Below are 16,910 nucleotides of genomic sequence, written 5' to 3' on the forward strand. Positions count from 1 at the left end.
GGTATCATCTTTAATTTCTTTCATCAGTGTCTTATAGTTTTCTGCATACAGGTCTTTTGTCTCCTTAGGTAGGTTTATTCCTAGGTATTTTATTCTTTTTGTTGCAGTGGTAAATGGGAGTGTTTCCTTAATTTCTCTGTCAGATTTTTCATCATTGGTGTATAGGAATGGAAGAGATTTCTGTGCATTAATTTTGTATCCTGCTACTTTACCATATTCATTGATTAGCTCTAGTAGTTTTCTGGTAGCATCTTTAGGATTCTCATGTGTAGTATCATGTCATCTGCAAACAGTGGCAGCTTTACTTCTTCTTTTCCAATTTGGAATCCTTTTATTTCTTTTTCTTCTCAGATTGCTGTGGCTAAAACTTCCAAAACTATGTTGAATAATAGTGGTGAGAGTGGACGACCTTGTCTTCTTCCTGATCTTAGAGAAAATGGTTTCAGTTTTTCACCATTGAGAACAATGTTGGCTGTGGGCTTGTCATATATGGCCTTCATTATGTTGAGGTAAGTTCCCTCTGTGCCTACTTTCTGGAGGGTTTTTATCATAAATGGGTGTTGAATTTTGTCAAAAGTTTTTTCTGCATCTATTGAGATGATCACATGGTTTTTCTCCTTCGATTTGTTAATATGGTTTATCACATTGATTGATTTGTGTATATTGAAGAATCCTTGCATTCCTGGGATAAACCCCACTTAATCATGGTGTATGATCCTTTTAATGTGCTGTTGAATTCTGTTTGCTAGTATTTTGTTGAGGATTTTGCATCTATGTTCATCAGTGATATTGGCCTGTAGTTTTCTTCCTTTGTGACATCTTTGTCTGGTTTTGGTGTCAGGGTGATAGTGGCCTTGTAGAATGAGTTTGGGAGTGTTCCTCCCTCTGATATATTTTGGAAGAGTGTGAGAAGGATAGGTGTTAGCTTTTCTCTAAATGTTTGATAGAATTCCCCCATGAAATCATCTGGTCCTGGGCTTTTGTTTGTTGGAAGATTTTTAATCACAGTCTCAATTTCAGTGCTTGTGATTGGTCTGTTTATATTTTCCATTTCTTCCTGGTTCAGTCTCAGAAGGTTGTGCTTTTCTAAGAATCTGTCCATTTCTTCCAGGTTGTCCATTTTATTGGCATATAGTTGCTTGTAGTAATCTCTCATGATCCTTTGTATTTCTGCAGTGTCAGTTGTTACTTCTCCTTTTTCATTTCTAATCCTAATGATTTGAGTCTTCTCCCTTTTTTTCTTGATGAGTCTGGCTATGGTTTATCAATTTTGTTTATCTTCGCAAAGAACCAGCTTTTAGTTTTATTGATCTTTGCTATTGGATTGATCCCTTGATCATTAGGTAGTGTCCTTCTTTGTGTCTTATAATAGTCTTTATTTTAAAGTCTATTTTGTCTGATATGAGAATTGTTACTCCAGCTTTCTTTTGATTTCCATTTGCATGGAATATCTTTTTCTGTCCCCTCACTTTCAGTCTTTATTTTTTCCTAGGTCTGAAGTGGGTCTCTTGTAGACAGCATATATATGGGTCTTGTTTTGGTATCCATTCAGCCAGTCTATGTCTTTTCAAAATACCATACTTTCTTGATTATCGTACCTTTTAAAATAAGCCTTGAAGTCAGATAGTGTCAGTCCTACTCTCTTCTACTTCAATATTATGTTGGCTGTTCTGGGTCTTTTGCTTTTCCATATAAACTTTAGAATCTATTTGTTGATATGTATAAAATAACTTGCTGGGATTTTGATTGAGATTGAATTGAATCTACAGATCAAGTTGGAAAGAACTGACATCGTGACAATATTGAGTCTTTCTATCATGAACATGGAATATTTCTCCATTTACTTAATTCTTCTTTGTTTCTTTCATTCAAGTTTTGTAGTTTTCCTCAAATAGCTCTTGTACATATTTTGTTGGACTTACAACTAAGTATTTCATTTTGGGGGATGCTAATGAAAATGGGGTTGTGTTTTCAATTTCAAATTCCACATATTCATTGCTGGTATATAGAAATGTGATTGACTTTTATAAGAAACCTTGCTATAATTGCTTACTAGCTCCAGGAGTTTTTTTTTTAAAATTCTTTTGGATTTTTGACATAGATGATCACATCATCTGTAAGCAAAGACAGTTTGCTTTCTTCCTTTCAAATCTATATACCCTCTATTTCCTTTTCTTGTCTTATTGCATTAGCTAGGACTTCTAGTACAATGCTAAAAAGAAGTGGTGAGAGGAGACATCCTTGCCTTCTTCTTGATCTTAGTGGGAAAGCTTCTAGTTTCTCACTATTAAGTATGATGTTGGCTGTAGGTTTTTTGTAGATATCCTTTATCAAGTAGAGGAAATTGCCCCCTATTCCTAGTTTACTGAGAGGTTTTGTTTTTTTTTTAGTCATGAATGGATGGTGGATTTTGTGTTTTTTCCATTTATTATTATCATGTGATTTTTCTTCTTTAGTCTGCAATGCGATGGATGACATGAAATGTTGTTTAAATGCTGAACCAGCCTTACATTATTGGGATAAATCCCACTTGGTCATGGAGTCTTATTCTTTTTGTATATTGTTGGATTCAGTTTGCCAATTTTTGTTGAGGATTTTTAAATGTTTGTTCATGAGAGGTTTGGTCTGTAGTTTTATTTTCTGCTAATGTCTTTGACTAATTTTGGTATTAAAGTAATTCTGACTTCATAGAATAAGTTAGGAATTATTTCCTCTGCTTCTATCCTCTGAAAGAGATTGTAGAGAATTGATATAATTTCTTCATTAAATGTGTGGTGGAATTCATCAGTGAACCCATCTAGGTATGGTTCTTTCTATTTTGGAAGGTTATTAATTATGGTTTCAATTTATTTAATAGATGTAAGTCTATTCAGATAGTCTGTTTCTTCTTTTGTGGGTTTTGGCAGATCGTATCATTCAAGGAATTGGTCCATTTCGTCTTGATTATCAAATTTGTGAGTATAGAGTTAGTAGTTCATAGTATTCCTTTATTATCCTTTTAATGTCCATGGAATGTGTAGTGATATCCCTTCTTTCATTCTGATATTGGTTATTTGTATTCTCTCTCTCTTTTTTTCTTAGTTAGCCTGGCCAGAAACTTATGAATTTTATTGACCTTTTCTAAGAGCCAGATTTTGTTTTATTGTTGTCTCTATTGATTTCCTGTTTTCAGTTTCATTGATTTCTGCTCTAATTTTTATTGTTTCCTTATGCTTATTTTGGAATTAATATTCTCTTCTTCTAGTTTCCTAAGGTGGAAGCTTAGATGACTGATTTTAGATCTTTCTTTTCTAATATGTGCATTCAATGTTATAAAATTCCCTCTAAGCCCTGTTTTCTTTTCATCCCACAAAATTTGATAAGTTGTGTTCTCACTTTTATTTAGTTATAGATATTAAAAAAAACCTTTTCTTGAGATTTCTTCTGTAACCCATGTGTTACTTAGAATTGTGTTATTTAATCTCCCATTATTTTGGGATTTCCTATCTATCTTTTTGTTATTAACTTCTAGTTAATTCCACTGTGGTCTGACAGCAGACATTATATCATTTCTTTCCTTTTAAATTTGTTAAGGTGTATTTTAATAGAACCAGAATGTGGTCTATTTTGGTGAATAGTCCCTGTGAGCTTGAGAAGAATGTGTGTTCTGATGTTGTTGGATAAGGTAGGCTATAGATGTCCATTATATCCTGTTGATTGATGCTGCTGTTGAGTCCAACTATGTCTTTACTGATTTTCTCTGTCTGCCGGATCTGTCCATTTCTGAGAGAGGGGTGTTGACATCTTTAACTATAATAGTGGATTTATCTATTTACCCTTGCTGTTCTGTCAGTTTTTGCCTCATGTAGTTAGATGCTTTGTTGTTAGGTACATACACATTAAGGATTGTTATGTCTTGGAAAATTGACTCCTTTATTATTAGATAATGCTTGCTCCTCTTTATCCCTGATAGCTTTCCTTGCTTTAAAGTCTGCTTTGAGTGGAATAAATTTAGCTTTTTAAAATTAGTGTTAATATGGTTTCTTTTTCTCCATCCATTTGCTCCTTCAAACAAGAAGAAGACTCTTAGGCCCTAGGGGATGTCAGAACTCCAAGATGAAGTAAGCCTGGTTCCCTAAATCCGTGAGTCGGGGAGAATCTCCTGTTAACCAGAATGTTTGCCTTCAACTGTTAGATGAGTGAGAAGTAAACATTTATTTTGTTAAGTCACTGACATTTTAAAGTTTATTAGCAGTTAGCCTTACCTAAATAATAAATTTATCATTGCTAACATTTAATTTATCTAGTCTCCTTTTTTGATATTGATCAACCATGGTAGAGATTTGTCTGTTTTATTAATATTTTAAAGAAACATCTTCTGTGTTTGATACTACTCTCTATTTCATTAATTTATATTGCCTTCAATATTTATTTTCTTCTATGTGGGTTTAATCTTTTGTTCTTTTTCTAAGTTCTTGAATTGCTTGGTTAGATCATAATTCTTTCTTTCTTTTTTTTTCTGGTCACACCACATGGCATGTGAGATCTTAGTTCCCCAGCCAGGGATGAACCTGCACCCCCTGCAGTGGAAGTGCAGAGTCTTAACCACTGGACTGCCAGGGAAGTCCCCATAATTCTCAATATTTATTATATTTTAATATATACATTTAGGCCTATAAATCATCATCTAAGTATTAATTTTTCTGCATTTTATAAGTAGTTTTAATTACTTAATATTCATTATGATTTTTAAAACATTAATTATTCACACATGTGTTTTATTATTTTTCTAATATATGAGCTTTGGGGGCCCAGTTTTGTCATTGTTTTCTAGTTGAACTATATTGTGATTTTAGAAAGTCCATCCATTTACATTTAATCTATATGTGTCTTTACATTTCTTGTAGAAAACATATAGTTTGGCCTTGTTTTTTGATCCACTCTGACAATCTGTCTTTTAATTGGTATATTTTGCCCATTGACATTCAAAGTGATGATTGATATAATTGGTTTAATAGCTACCATATTTGCTACTGTTTTCCATTTGTTGCCCTTGTTTGTTGTTATTATTTTTGTCTTCCACACTTTTTCTGCCTTTTGTGGTTTTAATTGGTCATTTTATATGATTCCATTTTCTCTCCTGTCCTAGAATATCAGTTATACCTTAGAAAAAAAAACAAAACCTTTTTTGTGGTTGCCCTAGAGTTTGCAATATACATTTCCAACTAATCTAAGTCCACTTTCAAATAACACTATGCTGTTTCACTGGTAGTATGAGTACTTTGTAATAACAAAATAATCTTGATTCCTCCCTTGCATCCTTTGTGTCATTGCTCTCATTTATGTTTTTTTATGTTTCTCATTTTCTCATTTTATGTTTTACTTACACATAAGCATACATAGATACATAAGCACACATAACCAAATACATTGTTGCTATTATATTTTGAACATACTTTTATCTGTTAGATCAATTAAGAATAATAAAACTTTTCACATATATATGGGATCTAAAAAAAAAAAGGTTCTAAAGAACCTAGGGGCAGGACAGGGATAAAGACGCAGATGTAGAGAATGGACTTGAGGACATGGGGAGGGGGAAGGGTAAGCTGGGATGAAGTGAGAGAGTGGCATGGACATATATACACTACCAAATGTAAAATAGATAGCTAGTGGGAAGCAGCCACATAGCACAGGGAGATCAGCTCTGTGCTTTGTGACCACCTAGAGGGGTGGGATAGGAGGGTGGGAGGGAGATGCAAGAGGGAGGAGATATGGGGATATATGTATATGTATAACTGATTCACTTTGTTATAAAGCAGAAACTAACACACCATTGTAAAGCAATTATACTCCAACAAAGACGTTAAAAAAAAAAAAGAATAATAGAACTTTTAATTTTACCTTCACTTATTCCTTCTCTGCTGCTCTTCCTTTCTTTATGTAGATCTGAATTTCTGACCTATATTGTTTTCCTTCTCTCTAAAGAACTTCTTTTGACATTTCTTGCAGGGCAGGTCTACTGGCAACAAATTCCCTCAATTTTTGTTTGAGAAAGTCTTTAATTTCTCCTTCACCTTAGAAGGATACTTTCACAAGGTACAGAAATATAGGTTGATGTTTTTTTCTCTCAATACTTTAAATATTTCACTCCACTCTTTCTGGCTTTCATGCTTTCTGAGAAGTCAGTTGTAACTCTTATTTTGTTCCTCTATAGGTGAGGTGTATTTTTCCTCTGGCTTCTTTCAGGATTTTTTCTTCAGCTTTACTTTTTTTGTAGTTTAAACATGATATGCCTAGGTATTCTTTTGTGGCGGGAGGGGATTTATCCCCCTGGAGTCTCCCTCATGAAATAATAGTACAGTGGTCGACAAAACGATATGGGTAGAGTTTATACTCACATTTTGGGGACTATACCCTCTGTGGAGCCCTCCTTTCTGGAGTTTCCCTTATAATTTCTGACCTCTCTGAATTCTGTCCTCTAAGATCTCAAGGCAGTAAGACTACAGCTTTTTGCCAACCCACTCTGCACAGATAAGGAGTGTGCTCAGGCAAAAAGCCACAAACATCAAATCTCACCTAGTACAGTTCCCATCTTTCAAGGGTTAACGTTTCTCCAGTTTCTGCCTCCTTTTGGTCACTCTCCAATATTTTCATAGTTAAAAAATAGTTATTTTACTCCTGATTTTATACCAATCATCTGTAGGTGGGACACTTTGATCAAGCTCCTCTACTGTTATCATTGAACTTCAACCACAGCGTTTTGCAGTATCTGGTGCTCCAATCCCTGTAACTCTCTGTTCTTTTGAGAGTACTGGTTTGCTTCCTGTTGGAATCTCTCTCTGGCAGTACTACATTTTTACCTTCCTCTGCTCTGCTACGGCATTTACCTTTCTTCATGTCTTTTCTCTCTTCATGTGTTGTGATTCAGAATTACAACTATCTTTAAGTTTCATCAAAGTTGGATTTTTTTCCTTATTATTTTTATATTAGTTTCTGGGAGGTGAATAAATGTGGAAATATTTTTACTCTGTCCTCTTGAAACCTGAAGTCTCTTGAGTTATTCTTAAATGTGTTTAGATTGTAAATTCTTCTTGGATCAGGGTAGTATCTCTTTCGTATTCTCTCAACACCGTGAATTTATAAGAGCTAAATTAACATGGTGCATGTTGAAATCCAGGTGGTTTGGACACACAAAGCTCTCTGAAAAGTGTCAGTGTTTCTGGCTGGTTTGGCTTAGTTTCTGTCTAAGAAACAAACTTCAACCTTCCTGTCTTCTCTGAACCACTGCTCTAGGCCTCCACTTAGCCAGTTTTCTTGCAGGGCTGTAGCTACCCTCTATGCTTTCTCAGTGAGGTGTAGATCATCCTGAGAGAGAGCTGAAAATCTTTTCACAGGCAAGGCCGGAAGGATGAAGGCTGTCCTTGGTTTCAGGAAAAGTATCATCCCTTAAGCCTTTAAAAATGGTGTATGAGTGGGAGTGCACGTCAGTGTGAAAGTTCAGCATCAGGAAACTATGTTTATTCTCAAATCTAAGACCTTTCGGAGAAAAATAATGTGAAAGAATCACCACATATCCACTGGCAGATCTGATCTACTAGAGCCCTATTCTTCTTGAAGATGAATCTAGCAGTCTGGGTTCATGGCCACACCATGTACTATCTGACTCAGAGTAGCATCCATGGGTTCTCCTCCTTAACCACTAGCTTTCTCACAAACCGATAAACTCCTTTGTGTTTAGAAGCAGCAGAGCACATAGACATCCTCGTGTGCCCTGGAAATGTCTGTGTTTCTGTGTACAGTTTCTGTCAATCCAATGACGAAGGGTGTATGTGGGAACCTCTGTTTTTAATTAGCCTTTAGGGCACAGCCTGCTCTCTACGCACTGTCACAACAAAGGGATCTTTATTTCTTTGAGGAATAGTATTAAGATGCAGGAGCTGGAGCTGTATACTTGTCATGTTTGGAACAGCTTTCATCTACTTTTTCATCAGTCATCTTTGACAACTGATCTCCAGTTCTGGCTTAACCATTTACTAGTTGCATAACCTTGGGCAAACTCTTGTCCCAGCTTAATTAATCTAGTTTACTGCTTCATAAACTGGCAGTGATAATATTTTCCCTGATCACGTACTTCACAGGCTTAGTGAGGTTTAAAGGTTAGCATGGAAGTGGAAAAGTGTTATTAAAAATATAAAAATAAATTATGGATATTACATCTTAGAGAAGTTTTTCATAGGAAGAGGGGTAATTTAAAAAAAGGAAGCCTTGGTTGACTCCTGAGAGAGTCCTATTCTTGGGGGCAAAAACAGAACATGGGACAATGTGGCACTGAGTTTGCAAAAGGCTCTGCCACCACTGCCAGCTTTCCCCTCCTTTTCTCAGCCCTCCTTGCCCCCAGATGGAGACAGGAATTGACACTGGGCAGGACACCCCTCCCCGGTGCTGCTAGGCCACCTATGCCGAGCAACTTTGTCAGAGGGCTGACAATCAGCTCCCTGCTGCTTTCTCATCTTTTAAAATCCAATTAAACATCTCTGGCCACAGCGCGACAATTGTCTGGGCTCCACAGAGTGGAACTTCACCTGAGGTGGCATTAGGAAGCCAAAAGATAAAAGAAAAGCTGCTTTATCCTGGAAAGATCATGCCCACAGCTCCAGAAAGGGTGGAACCATTGTGAGGTCTGGACCCATGTTCAGACTGAGCCGTTGTCTAGCTCAGTTCCAAACTTCAAGATGTCAAAGGTCATAGAGCAGATTTAACCCCATTCACATGGGCTCCTGTGTGGAGAAGTGCTCTGGTGGTTTAAGAATCAGCAGTGGCATAATGTGTGTGTGAGAAACACTGAGTTTGAGTATAACATCCCAGCAGGGAGGGATGCTGGAAAGTTAGGATGGAGCCAGATTATAGGGGACCTTGAAGCCATCATCAGAGTCTGACACTGAACTATAGGGCCCGACCTCTTATGGAAGGCAGGAGGATTCTGCTATGGATAAAGTGTTCACCTTGCAGATTGCCATCCTGTAACATCTTGCCATTACACTTGTTTCCTGAGGTTTATCCAGCCCATCTAGTCACAGAGCATTGGCATGTTGTTTGTGTAATACAGTAATGGCTCCCCTTAAACACTGGGAAGATGCTACCTCTGGAAGAATCAAGAGCTTCTTGTTCTGAAATAAGTGCTATGCAGTTACTGGATCAACAAAACAAAACATACAAAACAAGGAATCTGGACTCTGGTACTGAATTTCCTACTGTCCAATTGGTCATGTGAGGAAACTATTCTCTTCTTGGGGTTTCAGCTTCCTTATCAATAAAATGATGGAGAAAGTGATGAGAACTTGTAAGATTTATTTCTTTTTAGCAGCTTTCAAATATGCAATACAGTATTATTGCCTATAGTCACCATGCTGTACATTATATCCCCATGACTTATTTATTTTATAACTGGAAGTTTGTACCTTTTGACTCCCCTCACCCATTTTGCCCACCTGCCCACCCCCACCTCTGGCAACCACAAATCTGTTCTCGGCATCTATGAGCTTGTTTTTTTTTAGCCTTTTTAGATTCCACATGTAAGTGAGATCATACAGTACTTGTCTTTTTCTGTTTGATTTATTTCACCTAACATAGTGCCCTCAAGGTCCATCCATGTTGCAAATGGCAAAATTTCATTCTTTTTTATGGCTGAGGAGTATTCCATTGTATGTATGTGTATATAAATAATAATTATAAATAATGTTGCTATGAACATAGGGCATATATGAGCATATATCTCTTTGAATTAATGTTTTCATTTTCTTTGGATATATGTCTAGGAGTGGAATTGCTGGATCATATGGTAGTTCTATTTTAGTTTTTTGAGGAACCTCCAGACTGTTCTCCCTAGTGGCTGAACCAGTTTACATTCCCACCAACAGTGCAAAAGGGAGAGAAGTTTACCTTTTCTCCACATCCTTGCCAACACTTGTTATTTCTTATCTTTTTGATAATAGCCATTCTGACAGGTGTATGGTAATATCTCATTATATTTTGATTTGCATTTCCTTGATGATTAGTGATGTTGAGCATCTTTTCATGCACCTATTAGCTATCTGTATGTCTTCTTTGGAAAAATGTCTATTCAGATCTTTTCCCCATTTTTAAATCTGACTTTCTTTTGTTTTGTTTTGTTGCTATTAAGTTGTATGAGTTCTTCATATATTTTGGATATTAACCTCTTATCACGTATATGATTTGCAAATATTTTCTCCCATTCAGTAGTTGGATTTTCATTTTGCTAATGATTTCCTTTGCTGTGCAGAAGCTTTTTAGTTTGATGCAGTCCCACTTCTTTGTTTCTGCTTTTGTTGCCTTTGCTTTTGGTGTTAAATTCAAAAAATCATTGCCAAGACCAATGTCAAGGACATTACTGCCTACGTTTTCCTTTAGGAGTTTTATAGTTTCAGATCTTACATTCGAGTCTTTAATTCATTTTGGGCTTATTTTTATGTATGGTGTAAGATAGTGGTCCAGTTTCATTCTTTTGCATGTGACTATCCAGTTTTCCCAACGCCATTTATTAAAGAGACCGACCTTTCCCTATAGTACATTCTTGGCTCCTTTGTTGTAAATTAATTGACTGTAAATGTGTAGGTTTATTTCTGGGCTCTCTCTTTTGTTCCACTGATCTATGTGTCTGTTTTTATGACAGGACCACACTCTTTTGTTACTTTAGCTTGGTAATATAGTTTGAAATCAGGGAGCATGATACCTCCAGCTTTGTTCTTCTTTCTCAAGACTGCTTTGGCTATTTGGGTTCTTTCGTGGTTTCATATAAATTTAGGATTGTTTGTTCTGCTCCTGTAAAAAATGTCATTGGAATTTTGACAGAGATTGCATTGAATCTGTAGATTGCATTGAATCTGTAGATTGCTTTGGGTAGTGTGGACATTTTAAGACTACTAATTCCTCCTATCCATGAGCATAGAATACTTTTCATTTATTGTGTCTTCTTCAATTTCTTTCACCAATGTCTTACAGTTTTCAGTGTGTAGGTCTTTTATCTCCTTGGTTAAATTGATTCCTAGGTATTTTATTCTTTTTGATGCAAATGCAAATGGGATGGTGTTCTTAATTTTCTATTTCTGATAGTTTGTTATTAGTGTATAAAAATGTAACAGATTTCTGTATGTTAATTTTGTATCGTACAACTTTATTGAATTCATTTATTAGTTCTAACAGTTTTTGGATAGAGTCTTTAGGATTTTCTGTATATAGTATCATGTCATCTGCAAATAGGACAGTTTTACCTCTTCCTTTCCAATTTGGATGGCTTTTTTTCCTTTTTCTTGCCTAATAACTCTGACTAGGACTTCTAACACTATGTTGAATAAAAGTGGTGGGCGTGGGCATCCTTGTTTCATTCCTTATCTTAGAAGAAAATCCTTCAGATTTTCACCTTGAGTATAACATTAGCTGTGGGCTCGTCATATATGGCCTTTATTATGTTGAGGTGTGTTCCCTCTATATCCACGTTGTTAAGAGTTTTTATAATAAATAGATGTTGAATTTTGTCAAATGTTTTTGTGCATCTATTAAGATGCTCATATGATTATCCTTTATTTTGTTAATATGGTGTATCATGTTGACTGATTTGCAGATATTGACTCATCCTTGCCTTCCTGGAATAAATCCCACTTGATCGTGGTGCATGATCTTTTTAATGTATTGTTGAATTCAAAGGCATTTTTCAGAAACAGAAAATGACCTGCCTGCAGTCACAATGTGTCAACAATGGTGCCTAGGTTCCACATCTCTCTTCTTCCAGTTTTCTTCTTGCTGTCAGCTGCAGAGCTTATTGTATGATAGAATGATCACCACACTTTCTGTAGTTGTGGGAGATTAGAGGAAAAAGAAATGAATAAACCATGGAGTGGTTGGGGAAGACTAAATGGGAGAAGAGGGCCTAGGCTGGAAACTGACAGAGGGGTAAGATTTAACTAGGCAGAGAGAAGGGAGTCAGGCTTTCCAAGTAAACCAGGATGGCAAGGCAGGGCTGGTGTGTTAGGAGGAGTCAAGAGCTGTACTAGTGAGAACAGGAAGCCTGGGAAATGAGGAAGGGCCTTACAGTCACCAAAGCCCCCAGGTAATGCTGAAGCTCCTACACTTGGTGTGCTAGGACCTTGAGACTCAAAGTATGGTCTTGGAACTAGGAGCATCATCATTACCTGGGTTTGTTAGAAACACAGCATCTCAGGCCCACCCCAGCCCTACTGAATCCAAATCTTTATTTTAACAAGATCCAAAGGTGATTCCTGTGCAACTTAAAGTTCGAAAAGTACTGTCATTCAGGACAATGGTTCTCAGTGATATGATGTCTTATCCCCCACCCCCAGGCCTACTGAATCAGAATTTTCTAGGGAATGGGGCTTGGACATTAAAGGTTTTAAGAAGCTCTAACCTGTAGAGCTTAAGAAGTACTGTTTTCATGGCTATAAAGCAAGAGTGAAAATGTTGGATCAGAGAATAGCACAGTGAAAGATTTAATAAAGATAAGTCAGGCAGCAGTATGAAGAGTGTGCTCAGGAAAGAGAAATTAGTGGCAATGAACCAAATATACAAAATGAAAGAGAAGACAACTCCACCATGCTGAGTCTTGATGGTTGAGAAAATAGTTGTGCCAGAAGTTGCTGTGGGGTTGGGGAGCTGGTTTGCAGAGGATAAGGAGGAGTTAGTTTGGCTTAAGGCATTTCCATTTAGTTTTCATGGCAACTACATCTGGCAGGCATTAGGTGGTGGGGCATTGGGGCTTAGGTGAAAGGGCAGCACTAGAAGTGTGGATTTGTGATCCATTATCCCAGAGGTGGGAGCCTGAGTCATACAAATGGTACAAGAAGTCCAGATAACAGAGTAAAGACTTTTTGTGCTTCTAAGTTAGAATGGGAGGCATGGAAGGAATTTTAGAAAACTTTAGGCCAAACTTCTATGCATGATCCAAGTGTCCTGACCTCAATGACAGTGCAAGGAATGTCCTTCCAGGTTGGCCTCAGCAGCTGTCAGCTTAGATCAGGGAAGGGCCATGCCCTGGGCCCCCTGCTAGAGCCCCGTGGAGCTCATTGCCAGAAAGGCCTGGCCTGTGTGTCATTCTCTTGCCAACTCTGTGACTCAGCTACACACTTCCAGAGTGATATTTTCAGAATACAGTTATGTGTAGCAGAATCTCTTTTCCATGGCTGGCAGTGTTGCCCATCTGTGGAGTCATCAAGCTCCGTGCTCTAAAAGCAGGGAGGAGGTATGCAGTTGGAGAAAATTGGGAGCCTGCTTGGATGATGGGAGTCTGGGGTTCATGCTCTGCACCAGGGCTCCACACCCCCAGAAGCCCTCTCCTAAAGGGAGGGTGGGAGTTGACCAGTAATACACAGACCACCTCAGCAATAGGGTGCAAACCAGACTGAAAATACACACCCAGATAAAAGAAGTAGGCCTGGGGGACTTCCCTGGTGGTCCAGTGGTAAAGAATCTGCCTTACAATGCAGGGGATGCAGGTTCGATCCCCAGTCAGGGAACTAAGATCCCACATGCCGCGGGGCAACTAAGCCCGCAGCGCCACAACTACTGAGCCTGCAAGCCTCACTAGAGAGCCTGTGTGCCACCAACTACAGAGACCATGCGCTCTGGAAACCACACACCACAACTACAGAGCCCACGCACCCTGGAGCCTGCGTGCCACAGCTAGAGAAGAGAAAACCCGCACGCCACAACTAGAGAGAAGCCCGCGTGCTGCAACGAAGACCTGATGGAGCCAGAAGTAAATAAAATAAATAAATAAATAATAAATCTTAAAAAAAAAAAAAGAAGTAGGCTTTGGGTCACAAACCAGGGTTCAAATCTAAGTGAGCTCTGCTACTTATTGATGGAATCCTTGCACAAATTTCCTCCTAGACAAAATGAGGAATTTTCTCTTCTTCATGGGCTGTAGAGAGCAAATGAAATGTTGCATGTAAGAGTGCTTTGCAAACTATACAATACTTTTATAAATACAATATTTTTTTAAAAAGAACACCAGAATGTCAAATGTATAGACAGATGAGGAAGAAGAGGACCCAGTGAAATTGGAAGATTTGTTTCCATGATAGTTTGGGAGGTTTTCTCTCTTTCCCAGTGCACCAAAAAGGAGGAATCTTCCCATTTGGTTCTGTCTCTGTTATGGTCTATTCATTCTTCCTCCTTCAGCCTGAGACTCCCCAAGTCAATCCTTAAGTTTTAACACACCTATGATGTACACCTGGTTCTGTGTGCACACCTGGCTTTGGGCAAAATTGTGAAGGAAGCAGAGTTACCGGTCGTGACCCCAGATAGCTCTTTAAGGTATGCTTCCCAAAGCAGGCGTGGGCATCCCACTTCCTGAGAACAGGACCATTTACCTGGGAAGTAAAGGGTTTGCTGTGATATTTCCAGGGATGCTGGCATTTCAGGTGGAGGACTAAAGCTTTAAGCTCTGATGATGGAATTTCTGGTATCAGTGAGCTGGGTGGAAACGTGTAGAATTAGATCTTTCTAGTATCCTTGAAACCATAGTACATAGTCTTCCATCGAGGTGTTAGGCTGGCCTTGTGGTGGAATAATTCTCAGCCCTCAAAGATGTCATAAATTGTATGATCCACATTATAAGTGCTCTGGGATTCCGTGAGATGGATCCAATTGCATTACTTTGTTGAATTTTGTGAGAAACAAGAAGAGAACAGAGGAGAGTAAGCTATTGTGTTCATCCCGTGATAAGTACCAGTGCAATACAAGGGCATTAACATTCCTGATGCTGGCAGAATCTATTCAGAGCCATAGAAAGCTGCAACCAGAAGAAATCTCATGAAAAGCAATTCATCTGTATAGTGCAGGGTCTTCAAACTTTAGCAGGTATCAGAATCACTTGGAGGACTTGTTAAAGCATAGATGGCTGGACCTCACCCAGAAACCCTCCAGAGTTTCTGATTCAGTAGGTCTGCGGTGAGTTGGAAATTTTGTATTTCTAACAAGTTCTCAGGTGAAGCTGATGCTGCTCTTGTAGGAAACCTTTGGAAACTGTGGGTCCTGTGCTTTGTAATTTATAAAATGCTCTCCCATAGCGATCTCCTATGATCCTCTTACACCTTGTGACCTCGTGAGGCAGGTACTTCACAGATGAAGAAGTAAGTCCAGAAAGACTGTGATTGCTAAAGTTCACCCAGCTAGTGGCCAGCAGAGCTGGGACTCAGAGCCCCTCACTCTTACGGCCGTTTTTCTAGTTCTAAAGTGTACCACTGCGGAGTTCTAGGACGTTGGCTAAGTGTGACCAAAACGTGACCATCAATTTTCTAACTCTTTCTGTAGGATTCTTTTTATTCACTTTGCCTTCTGCAGTCTGCAGTGAGCTATAATAGTTGGGGAATTTTGGAGATTTGTGAAGAAATAGTTGGAGGAGGAAGCAAAGGGACTAGAGGGAAGAAGTTTCTAAGAAGAAAGGTCTGTGAGTGATGAAAGGGTCCCAGTTAGGCAGGAGCTGGGAAAGGAAGCCAAGGAGAGGCCTGCTGAGGGAAAGGGGAGGGGGAGCAAGCTAGTAGAAAGTTAAGAATCCTGAAAGACCTTTCGTAGCACTTAGGCATTTAGCTTCACAGGACAAGGTGTGTGGTGTTCTGTCCTTCAGCCACTTGGTAACTCTGCCACATCAAAGTCTAGCCTGTTTCTGATGTAGAGTGTTTGCAAAGCCCCTCCCACCCACCCTGGCATTCTTTGCTATTTACTATTAAAGTAGTGTCAGTCTTTGAAAAATTATGAAGCTCTGGATATGTTTCCCTCTCAGCCCCATGTGTTCCTTGTATTTATCAAAATGGAACACTAACAAATATTTATCCAGTTTTATAGCTGTGTTGACGATAAAGACTACCAGGTGCGTCTCCCTGCCATGGTGATTAGTTTGCTCAGTACATGATTGACTGAGATGTCTTCAGTGTATTATAAACACACATTAAAAATAGCAACCTAAAAAAAAAGATAAAACTGACAAATAGGAAGTTCCATATTTTTGGATGCAATACATTGCCAACCTCGTTATTAGGACACAAAACAGATAATCCTTAGTGAGTTATATAACTTTATATAATGATTCTTCTTCAAATAAATGTCTTTTTGGCTCCTACAATTTTTTTTTTTCATTTATAAAAGTTTTTCAAATTGGAACCCTTTTTAAAAATTTTTTTTTGGTTCAAATTGGAACCCTTTCAAAAGAAGCCTTGTTTTTTTTTTTTCTGTGTGTATGTCCTAATAACCTAGGACATATAAAGATCTGGTTACTTTATCAAAATTTCAAACTCACGGTCCAATTTCAATTTTTAGCATCCACTTGTGACCATAATCATGAAGCTAAGAAAGGATATTGCATTTTCATGTTGCATTTTTGTCAAACAGAAAATGTTCTTAAATTGGCCCAGTACTCTCTACTTTGCTAATCAAAGGGGATTAAAGGGGTTCAAATCACTCAAGATTTGTTACCGCTTATTTCTGTGTGTTATGAAAACAATTTAAAATTAATGAAATAAAGATTCTTAATATTTTTATCATTTCCTACTTAATGTTCCCCCAAAACATTGATTTAAAAGTTGAAAAGACATATAAGTATCAAGGATCTGTGACTTAGATTTTTCTTTAAAGTAGTAAGAAAAGTGAACAGGTCTGCATATATTGTCGGTGCCAGGTCGGAGAGATACTGGTGTCATTTAAGCTTCAGTTTTTGTTTTGCGAATTGAATAAACAACTGCTCTGAAGAAACGAAAGGAAACTATAATGTTTGAACTATAAAATTTCTGACGTTTATTGACTCCCTGGATCTCCCAAACAACTTCCTGTCCTCGTAAATTTGCTCCTGTGCTTGGTCAGATGCAGGCTTGTGTTATTTTTCCATTGCAGCGTGTGAATAT

Source organism: Eubalaena glacialis, chromosome 7 (genome assembly GCF_028564815.1).
Source record: "Eubalaena glacialis isolate mEubGla1 chromosome 7, mEubGla1.1.hap2.+ XY, whole genome shotgun sequence".
Lineage (NCBI taxonomy): Eukaryota > Metazoa > Chordata > Mammalia > Artiodactyla > Balaenidae > Eubalaena > Eubalaena glacialis.